A 14,846-nucleotide genomic window follows, 5' to 3' on the forward strand; every position below is an offset into this window, starting at 1 on the left:
GTACACAAACATTTAGATTACAGCAGGGAAGTTGTGGGGTGGTTATGACAGAAATATAAGATCCTAGGTCTGTGGTAGCAAGGCAAGTTCCTGTTCCATTATGAATTACTTTTGTTTTTCAGTCAAGTGGGAGGAGTTTCTGAGCTACGTGGTAACCAAAGAATCAACTGTGCAAGAGAACATCTCTTAATAGCCACCGTGCAGCTGCGATGATGTACTATGAAACAAAGTTCGCCAAAGCCAAAAGAATGTCATCTAAAACAAAAACCAAGTTCAATAAATCAGAGTCTAATAGTAAAGTGATCCATCTGGAATGCAAGTACTGTAGACTGAAAACAAAGCAAAATCCAAATGAGAACCGGCCAAAAAGTCAATATAGTGAAAGGTGGCAGAACTGGATAGTGGGCATGCATATTTCCTAATGTTCTGAGCATCCCATTTCTATTCAGTCATTATAACGGTCAGAGGTCAGGGGTATAGGGCAATTAAAGTTGCTGGGTTTTGATTATTTGGGATTTTTCATTGGGCTTGCATGTCATAAGCATCAGTGACTCAAGCTCAGAAGGGCTGAACTATGTTCTTTGGAAATGGAAGGAACTAATAAGGCTTGTTTACATTCCACTTAGCATAAACTTCTTACCCTCTCCATAAATACCCAGAAAAAATAAAGCAAAAGAAAACACTTTGGTTTGAATCTCATTTTATTTCAACTCTTTTAGTATCTTTTATGTCTTATGTACTTTAGAAAAGTTAAGCACTTAAATAAGGGAAAACTTAGTAACTTATGTGGGTGTTGAAAATCTGAAATAAGTATTATGTAGAAAAATATCAGTTTCACACACATTGCTATTGTAGTTCTTTCACAGTTCAGTTAAGTAACCAATCATGTTTGATTTCTCTAGGTCATAGTTGAGTGTGTTGTATTAATCAAGGAGAGGTTCAAATAAAAATAGGGTTGGATTTGGGGAATCATTTCACTTATTTAAAGTAACTAAAGACATATAAGAATTATGTCAGCTGGATAATGCATAGGTTTTAGAAGTAGAAACAGAACACTTGCCCACAGAGTTTTATTACAGAGGCACTATCTAAAGGAAATATATTGTCCCATATTCTATGGGGCTTTATGCATTTCTGAATAAGATACTCCAGAGGGCACTTAGTATAATTTTATTTGGGATTAAACGCAGATTTAAAAGGAAAGTTTAAATCAAATATCTAGCTTAGTACTATAATATGATTCATAGTAAAATATTCTGTCCAAGTTAGGGCTTGGTTAGAGCCCTAATTTTTAATTTTACAACTAGTAAAACTGAGTGGAGTTAATTATTTTTAAAACCCCAGGAATTCAAACTTTTATCATCGTCATGCAGATTGAAATGCTTGAGGGAACTTGATACCAGAGTCTTCAGAAGAATACAAGATGAAGAACATCATTTGGTTAAGTTGAAGCTTAAATTTCCAAGGTAATAACTAATACTATTCATTCAACTATACACTCTCCTGATTCAAATACTCTTAGAGAGTAAGTTTCTCACTACATATAATTATGTATGTTAAATACACTTTGAGATTTATGTTACTTTTCTGAATCACAACATAGTTGTTTATCTTCTTTAGTTGTGTCTGATTCAAGCAAATAATTGGACATTCTCTATTTGTATAATATTTATCACTTAATGTATACGCTCTTCAGAGAATTTATTAAATTACACAGTTTGAATTGTGAAATTGTACAGGTGCTTTTACTTTAGCTATCACATCATTGTCAAAATCCACCCTCTCAGAATAGTTTGCCTAAAGGAAGCCAATGATTATAAATTATTTTCTTTGAAATCTGAATGTTTCATTTTCACATTTGGTCTTGGGGATCAGCAGTTCTTAATATAGGTCCATGGGATTAAGAGAATTCAGGAAGCATTTACATTTGCATTCAAAATTTTATGAATACAGGAAACTATGTATTATCTAGAGAAAAGATTCATAATTTTATCAGATTTTCAAAGAGACCCGTGAACCAAAAACTGATTAAAAAATACCTTATTTGCAGTATGCAAATGATAAGATTTCATCTCAAGGACTGCTTTTAACTGAAATTTTAGTAACAGTATTCAAAGTATGAGTTAAAGAAACACTCCTTCCTCCCCGTAGTGTCATGCTTTTAAGCAGTGGTTCCCAACCATTTTTTTTTGGCCATGCCCCACCTAAGCATCTCTATAGTACTGATGGTCTCCCCCTCCCCCCGCGCCGACATATAATTCTTATTATTCAAAAAATGAACTCCTATTCACGTGGAGGAAGCCTAAAAGATAATTTACTTGGTTTAAACAAGCTTCTAAAGAACATGGCATCCATGAAAGAAAAATAACAGAATGAAAGGACAGTTGAAGTACTGAGGAAGAAATCACTAAGAAATTGTTAAAAAAAATAATAATAAATGCTGCAGTGTGGAAGCCGTTTATCTCCGCCTGCCTTCTCTCTAACCTAAGTGCGTGCTACCACCCCATGGAAGATTCTATGGACATGGACATGAGCCCTCTGAGGCCCCAGAACTACCTTTTCGGTTGTGAACTAAAGGCCGACAAAGATGACCACTTTAAGGTGGATAATGATGAAAATGAGCACCAATTATCTTTACGAACGGTCAGTCTAGGGGCTGGAGCAAAGGATGAACTGCACATTGTTGAAGCAGAGGCAATGAATTACGAAGGCAGTCCAATTAAAGTAACACTGGCAACTTTGAAAATGTCTGTACAGCCAACGGTTTCCCTTGGTGGCTTTGAAATAACACCACCTGTGGTCTTACGGTTGAAGTGTAGTTCAGGGCCTGTGCATATTAGTGGACAGCACTTAGTAGCTGTGGAGGAAGATGCAGAGTCAGAAGATGAGGAGGAGGAGGATGTGAAACTCCTAAGTATGTCTGAAAAGCAGTCAGCCCCTGGAGGTGGCAGCAAGGTCCCACAGAAAAAAGTAAAACTTGCTGCTGACGAAGATGATGAGGATGATGATGAGGAGGAGGAGGAGGATGAAGATGATGATGATGATGATGATGATGATTTTGATGATGAGGAAGCAGAAGAAAAAGCTCCAGTAAAGAAATCCATACGAGATACTCCAGCCAAAAATGCACAAAAATCAAATCAGAATGGAAAAGACTCAAAACCATCAACACCAAGATCAAAAGGTCAAGAATCCTTCAAAAAACAGGAAAAAACTCCTAAAACACCGAAAGGACCTAGTTCTGTAGAAGACATTAAAGAAAAAATGCAAGCAAGTATAGAAAAGGGTGGTTCTCTTCCCAAAGTGGAAGCCAAGTTCATTAATTATGTGAAGAATTGCTTCTGGATGACTGATGTGGAGGCTATTCAAGATCTCTGGCAGTGGAGGAAGTCTCTTTAAGAAAATAGTTTAAACAGTTTGTTAAAATTTTCTGTCTTATTTCATTTCTGTAACAGTTGATATCTGGCTGTTCTTTTTATAATGCAGAGTGAGAACTTTCCCTACCATGTCTGATAAATGTTGTCCAGGTTCCATTGCCAAGAATGTGTTGTCCAAAATGCCTGTTTAGTTTTTAAAGATGGAACTCCACCCTTTGCTTGGTTTTAAGTATGTATGGAATGTTATGATAGGACATAGTAGTAATAGTGGTCAGACAAATGGGAATGGTGGGTGACAAAAATATACATGTGAAATAAAACTCAGTATTTAAAAAATAATAATAATATGAAGTGATATGAAAAAAGCAAAATTTCAAAACCTATAATAGAGAACTGAAATGCATAAATATGTCACAATATATATTTATATACTGTATACAAGGCCCCTAGAACCATAAGAAATGCAAAAAAATTTACTGTTAATAACTCATTCTCCAATTGCCCCCCTTAAAAATCAAATTGCCCCCCTGTGGGGCGTGTGCCCCACGTTTGGAACCACTCCTTTAGAGTCTGATCATGACTCAAACTACAAATCTTTTTTGACTGAAAAATCCTATTGCTGTTTTATAATAATTATCTAATAAATACATATGTTGGAGGGGGGAAAAAACTGCTTGGAGAGGCTTTCATTCATTTAAAAGTTCCCAGTAACCCTGCCTTAAGCATAATCTCCAAACCTATGTGATTCTGAGAGATAAAGAGGATAATCAGGTTCCCATGACAGGCTTGATTTGTGCTCCAATTGAGGTGCCCTTGGCATGGAAGTTCATCATCTCAGAATATTCCTAGATTTATAGCTGCTACTTGACTTCCATGTGACAGCTATGGAGAGCTGTCATTCAGTTGTGTTGAGATGAAGGTTATAACCATTTCTTTTGTGTCTTTCATAGCAATCTACACCCTTCTGTCAGCCCGACAGACAGCAGCAGACGAATGACCCCTATCGTGAAGGCCACTTAATAGGTCCACCTGAGACAGCCTCAGAAGAGATGCTTATGCCCTTTCTTTACAGAATACACTTTTAATTCATTCATTTAAACTGCAGTGTGTGGATTTGGAGCTATTTCTAAGTATCGCTTTTCATCTGCATGGTAATTAGGACTAGCTGAGGTGCCCGGCTCTGCTCCTCTGATTTTAATTGGAGGTAAACAGAGGCATATGTCTTCCTGTGAGAGCTTTGCTTTCAGGAGAGTCCTTGCTGTTTCAAATTGACAGGATGAGGCTGCATCTTTCAAGTCTGTTGTATTCCAGTGAACAGAGTCTTTCTTGATTTCTTTTGAGAGTCACTGTTATAATGTGCTTGATTTGTATATTTTGAACTACATCTTATAAATGACCATTTCATTTCTAGAAGTAAAGAAAAATACAGAAATCTTCATGAGATTTAATCAATTTTAGTGTTTTTTTCTGAAGCTATTTTAGTTCAGCATTTAAAAGCAGGAAGGATGCTTATTTCTTATATCTCAAAAAGGGAGTTTTACCAGTAGGACGGGCACTGAGTGAATTGAGAGTAAGATAGTCTTTTGCTTCATAAAGAAGAGAAAAGGGGGATAATCGTCACTATGGTAAAGAGCTTGGGTCCTTGGAGACATGAACTCTTTTATGTATCTTATTTACGGCTTTGCCTACATAAGATCTTGACAACTCAATAGTGATTTAGTCTATATTTTAATTAGTTTATTGTATCATATCAAACTATAAACTTAACTTTCCCCCTATACTTCCAGTCCATAGTTCTTTTCTCTTCAGATGCTACTTTATCAATAATAATTACCAACATCAATACATATGTCATTGAGTCTATATTTTATAAATAAGAGACATCTAATTGATTTTCTTTGGATTATATTTACATATAGAAAAATGTGTGCATGCATTAGGTAGTCAATTCAAATTGGTCAAAATAGATTTAAACCTGGTACTTTGATTACCTCAATTTTTCTTAGTAAGGATTCTGCCCAATATTTTGGCTCTGTGGCAATATACATGGTGTACTCATTCTGATGTTTATTGATCACCAGTTGTTTTTTTGGTTGTGGAGAATAAAGTGTGGATGACAGCAACATAAACACACAAACATATTCTGATTTGTGTTCTGTGAATGTTTATAGTATGCTTTTTGTATTGTCAACAAATATAAGTTTTTCTGAAAGTGGAACAAGTGGTCAAAAACAGTTTCCATGAATGAAAATGAAAAGAAAATGACTAAAGAAGAAGTGAAAATGTGGAAAATCCAATCTATAAATAATTGTTCTTCTGTTTCTCTGATTTGCCTGATGGGTCAGTGATGGTTACACTTTCTTCCTTTGTTAAAATTGCAATGCAGAGTAAAGAAGAAAGACTGGATTTGAAATAAAACAATGACAAAACAAAAGAGTGAAAAGATTTTAAAAAACCAAATTAACAAAAAATTAAGTCCAACTAGAAATAAGATACAAAGTAACTTAGAAAAGAGAGTACACAGAAAAGAAGGGAAGCCGCATGTGGTACCCATAGAAAGGCTTCCCATTTTATACCTATCCCCTGTCCCTGAAAAAGTCAATACCTTGCCATCAAATGCATTTCAATATTTTCCCCCTTTCTTGTGCAGTAAGTTTAGTGAAGCAAATGATCTCCCATAGTTGCACAAATAATTTTCTGAAGTAATTAATCCAATCGAAGCTATTTTGATCAGGTTGGGTTAAAGACAATTTTTGGTTAGTGGCTGAAGCCCAGAAGGAATAAATAAGTAATGAGGGAAGATATTTACTGTTCAACCCTGAATCAGCATTTGTGCCTGAGAAACAATTCAGTGTTCGTACAAGCAGCAATGTGGAGGGACTAAGTAGCTGAATCATCCGGAAAGGAAGTGAAAAATGGGAGAAGGTGAAGACATTGGTACCGTAGTCCTGAATTTGGTTTTCATACTAATTAAATAAAATTTGGGAAATTTAGATTTCGTGTATTTTTCGATTGTAGCATTGGAAATTCATGTTTTGGCTCAACATTGGTGGACTAATGTAGTTATGCTTTCTGTTGACATAGTTTAATAGATTTTTAGTGTATGATGTGATTAAGTATGTTATATATCAAATACAATCCTTTCTATGTATTCCCCTAACAATAGTTAAATAAATCTTATATAAAGGTTCTCTTTATTTAATAGTTAAGTGTTTTCTTTCCTGTTATGTTACATAACACATTTATAAATCATTGTAGATTTTACCATTTTAACTGAACTCACTATATAAAAATACAAATAACACAGACTATTAGGATTTTACCTGTGTGTATGTGTGTGATTATAGGAGTTTGCTTCCCTTGAAGAACTGTTCTGGGATGGGGAGTTCATGAGGTCCTAAAGGGAACCCAGGAACGCCAGTGCAATGATTCATGGCTTTATATAACTCTTGGGCATACGCTTCAATGTGCAACATCCTGTAAATTACATTGCATGTTGTTAAAAGCCATAAATTGTCGATCTTCTTGTGAGCTATTACCATTAGAGACTTTTATGTACCTGACTGCAAATCCAAGCTTCTAGAGTTCTGTTGCATGTTCTCTTATTAATGATTTCAGTATCTGCTGAATGGAGCACTGCAGAGGTTGTGGCTGATGAGGTAGCACAATTTGCCTTACAGCTGCAAAATCAGAGCTTAAACTGCTTTCCAATGAAAATACAATAAACTGCCAACCAACAACTTTGTCTGTGGACATTTCTGAGTAACAATTAAACCTGGTTCCCTTTTCCATTTATCTTGTTTACATTTGCATAATAGAAGTCAATAAAAATTCATCTAAACACAGAATGTTAACTTTCAATCCACGAGACGGAGTCTTGCAGGGAAAGCTTGTAATTCCTCCATAGGCAATCATGTTCAAAATCAGTGCATGATTTTTAAATACATGAGTATTCTCTTTCTTGATTTAGACTTTGACCTGAGATAGAAAAGCTCTACTTGAAAGCCTTTCAACCCCCTTCACAGCCTTTGTATTAGTGTAACAGAATGTAATACAAAAATCAGCTGCAGTTTCAAATGCCTGGCTCTTAGTGCTCAATGACCTTTTTTCAAAGATTTATCTGGTTATATTTGCATTGAATGGTATCTTACAAAATGAAACAGCAAACAAACAAAAAACTCTCATGTACATCTTTCCTTAAAGTTTTCCAGAAATCTAGGTTCTGTTATTTAGGGCTCACACTGAATTGAAACCTGCATTTAGCATATTTTTTTCCTTTTAAAACTATTATTAACTTCCCGAGTTTCTGACAATCAAATATTACTAATATAAAAATTCTAACAAGCATCATGGAAATGAAATTCAAACGCGTCAAAGAATGTCTGTTTTAGTTTTCTTCTATTCTCTGTGCAAGATCAATCTTTCCCCTGAAGAGGGGTTCAGCTTTGCTAGACTTATCAAGGGTTTGAAAGCTTTCTTGGTATTGCCACACCTGTTATATTATGCCTTACTTTGGAGATTATTATCTTTTGCTTTCTCCAATTCAGTATTTGGAGCTACTCCTCCAAAAATATTGTTAATCTCTTTATTTTAAGCATGATAAAATGATAATCATTATAAAAATTAATAACATCTCATTAGCCATTTTTGTCACATTATAACACAAAAAGCTATGCTTATATTGCTTTTAAAATAACGTTTGTATTTATGACTAAAGCTTGCCATCTAGTGGGAATACTGAGACAAATAGTAGAAAACTGCTGGAATCATAAAACCAAGTTTTAAAACACAAAGACCTATTTAGTTTCACTGGTTTGCCTGGATTTATGGGTCAGTTCCAATAGCATTTTAATAAATGAATCAATGATCAAACTTAGTCACATTGACTACACTGATGTGCTTGTGTTGAAACAGCCTGAATCAATGAATTCAACATTAAAAAAATACATTTGAAAACACTGAATTTAATTTTATATGAAATCAGTGTATTCCGAATGTGAAAGTAATTCTATCTTGTCTGTGATACTAATCTGATCACCTTTTAAGGTAATTGCTCACAAGAAGATCCTCTCTCACTTCCTTCTTCAACAGTTTCAATGAGAGTATATGCAAGACACAATTTCCACGTATGCACATTTACAGAGTAAAAATAAACCATTTGAGGAGAAATAAAATGGGACTATCGTTCTTCATGATATAGCCTATAGGTCAAGCCATTTTTTTCTAAACAGTTGGTGCTTTTAAACATGATTATGTTATACTAGAGGCCCGGTGCACGAAATGCATGCCCTCGTGGAGGGGGTGTTCCCTCAGCCCAGCCTGCACCCTTTCGCAGTCCGGGAGCCCTTGGGGGATGTCTAACTGATGGCTTAGCCAGCAGTCGGACATCCTTAATGCTGCCGTGGAGGTGGGAGAGGTTCCTGCCTACCGCTGCTGCGCTCACCAGCTGTGAGCCCAGCTTCTGGCTGAGCAGCACTCCCCCTGTGGGAGTGCTCTGACCACCAGAGGGCAGCTCCTGAATTGAGCGTCTGCCCCCTGGTGGTCAGTGCGCATCATAGCAACTAGTCATTCCACCATCAGGCTGAAACAGGCTCTCTGACATCCTCTGAGGGGTCCTGGATTGCAAGAGGATGCAGGCAAAGTAAAGGGACCCCACCAGTGCATGATCAGGACTGAGGAGGGACGTGAGAGGTTGGCCAGCTGGGGAAGAACTGTGGGAGGGCTCCAGGGCATGTCTGGCCTGTCTTGCTCAGTCCCGATCAGCTGGACCCCAGCAGCAAGCTAACCTACCGGTTGGAGCATCTGCCCCCTGGTGGTCAGTGCACATCATAGTGACTTGTCAACCAGTCGACTGCCCCCTGATGGTCAGTACATGTCATAACAAGTGGTTGCGTGACCTTAGCATATCATTAGCATATTACGCTTTGATTGGTTGAACAGATGACCAGACACTTAGCATATTAGGCTTTTATTATATAGGATAAACCAATCTATTCTGTCATATGAAAGGACACTTGATTAAATGTAATGTGCTCATTAAGAAAGGCAAAGTTGTCTTATTTCTAGGGCTTTGAATTCTATTCTTAGTACTTTGAAGAGCAAACCTTCAATTCTCACCCTTGGGGACTATTTAAGAGGTGCTGTTAGTTATGGTGAGTCTTACAGGACACTCTGGGGACTATGAACTGATTGAGGAGGCAAAATCAAGTAGATGACAAGAATGGAAGTGTAACAATGATCTGAGCACAGTGGCCTCAAGAAGAAATAAATTGGCAGACAGTTTTATGGAGGCCTCAAGAAAAGGCGGCAAAGGGCAAGAATGTTGAGTGGGAAACCAGCTATTCATTCAAGAGCAAAAGCAAAGGCAAGATAGTGTGTCCACATTTTATTCATTCACACATTAGGGAGTGGAGGTAGGTTGAACAAAACATCTAGTATTTCCCTGTAATGCAAATATTAGTGGTACTATTTGGGATAGAATGATCAGGATATTTTTTAATTAAAATTTAGACTTAATTTTTAGAGCAGTTTGTTTCACAGCAAAATTGAGGGATTTCTCATATGTCTCTTGCTCCCACACATCATAGCCACTTCCATTATCAAAATCCCCCACCAGAGTGGCAAATTTGTTACAATTGATGAATCTACATTAACACCTCATAATCATACAAATCCTTAGTTTACAATGCAGTTCACTCCAGGTGTTGTACATTCTATGGGTGTGGATAAATGTATAAGGACATGTTTTTGTCATTCTGATAAAATAGAGTATTTTTACTACACTAACAATTCTCTGTGCTCTGCCTATTCATCCTCCCATCCTAGTCAAACCTTGGAAACCACTGATGTTTTTACTTTCCCCATAGTTTTGTCTTTTCCAGAATGATCTATAGTTGAAATCCTAGAATGTAGCCTTTCCAGACTGGCTTCTTTCACTTAGTAATTGAATGTTAAGGTTATTTTATGTCTTTTAATGACTAAAAGTCCATTTCCTTTTAACATTAAGTAATATTCCATTGTCTGGATGTGTCATGGCTTATTTATCCATTCACCTCCTGAAGGACATCTTGGTTGCTTCCACATTTTGGCAATTATGAATAAAGCTCCTGTAAATATCCATATGCAGATTTTTATGTGGATATAAGGTTTCAGTTTCTTTGGGCAAATATCAAGGAGTGAGATGGCTGAATTGTATGATAAGAGTATGTTTAGTTTTGTAAGAAACTACCAAATTGTCTTCCAAATATGTATTCTACCAGCTATATCTGTTGCTCCACATCTTCACCAGCATTTAGTTTTGTCAGTGTTCAGATTTTGGTCATTCTAACAGGTGTGTAGTTATGTCTTTTTTAAAAAATATATATTTCTTTATTGACTTCAGAGAGGAAGGGAGAGGGGAGACAGAGCTAGAAACATCAATGAGAGAGAATCATTGATCGGCTGCCTCCTGCACACCCCCAACTGGGGATGGAGCCTGCAACCCGGGCATGTGCCCTTGGCCGGAATCGAACCTGGGACCCTTCAGTCCGCAGGCCGATGCTCTATCCACTGAGCCAGACCGGCTAGGGCAGGTGTGTAGTTATGTCTTATGGCTGTTTTAATTTGCATTATTTGATGAAATATTATGTGGAAAATCTTTTCATATGCTTATTTTTCATCTCCATATCTTCTTTAGTGAGGTGTCTATTAAAGTCTTTGGGCCATTTTTCATTTGGGATTTTGTTTTCTTGTTATTGTCTTTGAACAGTCCTTTTTATATTTTGAATTACACTCCCTTATCAGATGTATGTTTTGTAAATATTTCCTCCCAGTCTGTGAATGTATTCTAATTCTCTTTTTTAAAGTAATTCTTTATTGTTGAAAGTATTACATATATCCCCATTTTTCCCCCATTGACCCCTGTCAGCCTGCCCCCACCCCCCACCCCAGGCCCTCACCACCCCAGTGTCTGTGTCCACGGGTTATGCATATGTGCATACAAGGTCCTTGGTTGATCACCTCCTGCCCACCCACCCTCCTCCACCTTCCCTCTGAGTTTCCACACTCTGTTCCATGCTTTCATGTCTCTGGATTCACTCCGTTCATCAATTTATTTTGTTACTTAGATTCCACATATGAGTGCAATCATGTGGTACTTGTCTTTCTCTGACTGACTTATTTCATTTAGCACTATACTCTCCAGATCCCTCCATGCTGTCTCAAAGGGTAAGAGATTCTTCTTTTTTACTGCTGCATAGTATTCCATTGTGTAAATGTACCACAGCTTTTTTATCCACTCATCTACTGATGGGCACTTGGGCTGTTTCCAAATGCCAGCTTTTGTAAATTGTGCTGCTATGAACATAGGGGGACATATATTCTTTCTGATTGCTGTTTTGGGTTTCTTAGGGTATATTCCTAGAAGTGGGATGACTGAGTCAAATGGCAATTCCATTTTTAATTTTTTGAGGAAACTCCATACTGTTTTCCACAGTGGCTGCACCAGTCTGCATTCCCACCAGCCTTGCACTAGGGTTCCCTTTTCTCCACATCCGTGCCAGCACTTGTCATTTGTTGATTTCTTGATTGTAGCCATTCTGACACGTGTGAGATGGTACCTCATTGTCTTTTTAATTTTCATTTCTCTGATGATCAGTGACTTTGAGCATTTTTTCATATGTCTCTTAGCCTTCTGTATGTCCACTTTGGAGAAGTGTCTATTTAAGTCCTTTGACCATTTTTAATTGGATTGTTTGTCTTCCTTCTGTTGTATGTTGTATGAGTTCCTTATATATTTTGGATATTAACCCTTTATCAGATGTATCATTGCCAAATATGTTTCCCATAGTGTGGGTTCCCTTTTCGTTTTGTTGATGGTTTCTTTTGCTGTGCAGAAGCTTTTTATTTTGATGTATTCCCATTTGTTTATTTTCTCCTTAGTTTCCTTTGCCCTAGGGGATGTATCTGTAAACATATTGCTGTGAGAGATGTATGATATTTTGCTGCCTATGGATTCTTCTAAGATTTTTATGGTTTTCTGTTTTATGTTTAAGTCTTTTATCCATTTTGAGTTTATTTTTGTGTATGGTTTAAGTTGGTGTTCTAGTGTCGTTTTTTGCATGTATCTGTCCAATTTTCCCAACGCCATTTATTAAAGAGACTCTCTAGACTCCATTGTATACTGTTGCCTCCTTTGTCAAATATTAATTGAGCGTAATGGTTTGGGCTGATTTCTGGGGTCTCTGTTCTGTTCCATTGATCTATATGCCTGTTCTTTTGCCAGTACCAGGCTGTTTTGATTATGGTGGCTTTGTAGTATAACTTGAAATCTGGTATTGTGATTTCTCCAAGTTTGTTCTTCTTTCTAAAGATTGCTGTAGCTATTCAGGCCAATAGTCTTGAATAAGAGTGGTGAAAGTGGGCATATAAGTTTTTGGAGAGTTTTTTCTAGATCTGTAAAATATGCTGTTGATATTTTAATGGGGATTGCATTGAATCTGGATTCCCTTGGGTAATGTGGACATTTTAATGATGTTGATTCTACCAATACATGAACATGGTATATTCTTCCACTTGTTTATATCTTCTATCTCTTTTTTCAACATCCTATAGTTTTCCAAATACAGGTCTTTTGCCTCCTTGGCTAAGTTTATTCCTAAGTATTTTAATTTTTTGTTGCAATAGTAAATGGGATTGCTTGTTTAGTTTCTCTTTCTGAGAATTCATCATTGGTCCATGAAAAAAAACATCAATTTTTGGGCTTTGATTTTGTATCCTGCTATATTACCAAATTCCTTTATTAAATCTAGTAATTTTTTGGTTGAGACTTTAGGGTGTTCTATGTACAATATCATGTCATCTGTGAATAATGACAGTTTTACTTCCTCCTTCCCAATTTGAATGCCTTTTATTTCTTCTTGTTGTCTGATCACTATGGCTAGGACTTCCAGTACTATCCTATATAATAAAAGCCCAATATGCTAACTGTATGATTGTTCAGTCATGTGTTCAACCAATCAAAGCGTCATATGCTAATGATATGCTAAGGCCGCTCAACCACTGGCTATGATGTGCACTGACCTTCAGGAGGCAGAGGCTCCAACCTGTAAGTTAGCTTGCTGCTGAGGTCTGGCCAATCGGACTGAGGGAGACAGGCCGGACATACCCTGGAGCCCTCCCATGTCCCTACCCAGCCCCGATTGTGTACTGGTGGGGTCCCTGTGCTCTCTCACAATCAGGACCCCATGGGGGATGTCAGAGAGATGGTTTCAGCCCTATCCCACTCAATGTAGGAGCTGCTCCCTGGTGCTTAGTGCGCTCCCACAGGGGGAGCACCGCTCAGTCAGAAGCCTCGCTCATGGATGACGAGTGCAGAGGTGGTGGCAGGAGCCTCTCTTGCCTCTGTGGCAGTGCTAAGGATGTCCAAATGCCAGCTATTGGGGAGCAGGCCTAAACCATCAGTCAGACATCCCCTGAGGGCTCCTGGACTGTGAGAGGGTACAGGTTGGGCTGAGGGACACTCCCCCCCCCGAGTACACAAATTTTGTGCAACAGGCCTCTAGTCTTGAATAAGAATGGTAAAAGTGGGCATTCCTGTCTTATTCCTGTTCTTATGGGAAATGATTTTAGCTTTTGCCCACTGAGTATGATGTTCACTGTAGGTTTGTCATACATGGCCTTTATCATGTTGAGATATGTCCCTCTGTTTCCAGTTTGCGAGAGTTTTTATCAAAAATGGGTATTGGATTTTGTTGACTGCTTTTTCTGCATCTATTGATATGATCATGTGATTTTTGTCTTTCAATTTATTTATGTGCTGTATGATGTTTATTGATTTGCAAATATACCAGCCTTGCATCTCTGGCATAAATCCCACTTGATCATGGTGTATGATCTTTTTAAAATAGTGCTGGATGAGATTTGCTAGTATTTTGTTGAGGATTTTAGCATCTATTTTCATCAGGGATATTAGCCTATAATTCTCTTTGTAGTGTTTTTATCTGGTTTTAGAATTCGGGTAATACGGGCCTCATAAAAAGAGCTTGGAAGTGTTTTTTCCTCATGGGTTTTTTGGAATAATCTGAGGAGGGTAGGTTTTAGTCCTTCTTTGAATGTTTGGTAAAACTCCCCTGTAAAACCATCAGGACCCATGCTTTTGTTTGCTGGGAGTTTTATTATTATTACTTTTTTTAAAAAAAATCTTTACTATTTAAAGTATTACATATAGTGTTACATATGTCTCCTCCCCCCCCCCATTGACCAGCCACTCCCACCCCCAGCACATGCCCTCATTCCCCTAGTGTCTGTGTCTATTGACTATGCTTATATGCATGAATACAAGTCCTATGGTTGATCTCTTACTGCCCCCCCCCTCCCCTGCCTTCCCTCTGAAGTTTGATGGTCTGTTTGATGCTTCTCTGTCTCTGGATCTATTTTTGTTCATAACTTTATGTTGCTCATTATATTCCACAAATGAGTGAGACCATGTGA

The 14,846-nt window shown here is 37.5% G+C and overlaps 1 pseudogene across 1 annotated transcript; it reads left to right on the plus strand.

Annotated features, from left to right (window-relative positions):
- Positions 1-2,461: 2,461 nt before the first annotated feature.
- LOC102431843 lies at positions 2,462-3,707 on the plus strand (annotated as a pseudogene). The gene has a single exon (XR_329741.3). The product of XR_329741.3 is annotated as a nucleophosmin pseudogene (transcript).
- Positions 3,708-14,846: the final 11,139 nt, after the last annotated feature.

Source organism: Myotis lucifugus, unplaced genomic scaffold (assembly GCF_000147115.1).
Source record: "Myotis lucifugus unplaced genomic scaffold, Myoluc2.0 scaffold_13, whole genome shotgun sequence".
NCBI classification, from domain to species: Eukaryota; Metazoa; Chordata; class Mammalia; order Chiroptera; family Vespertilionidae; genus Myotis; species Myotis lucifugus.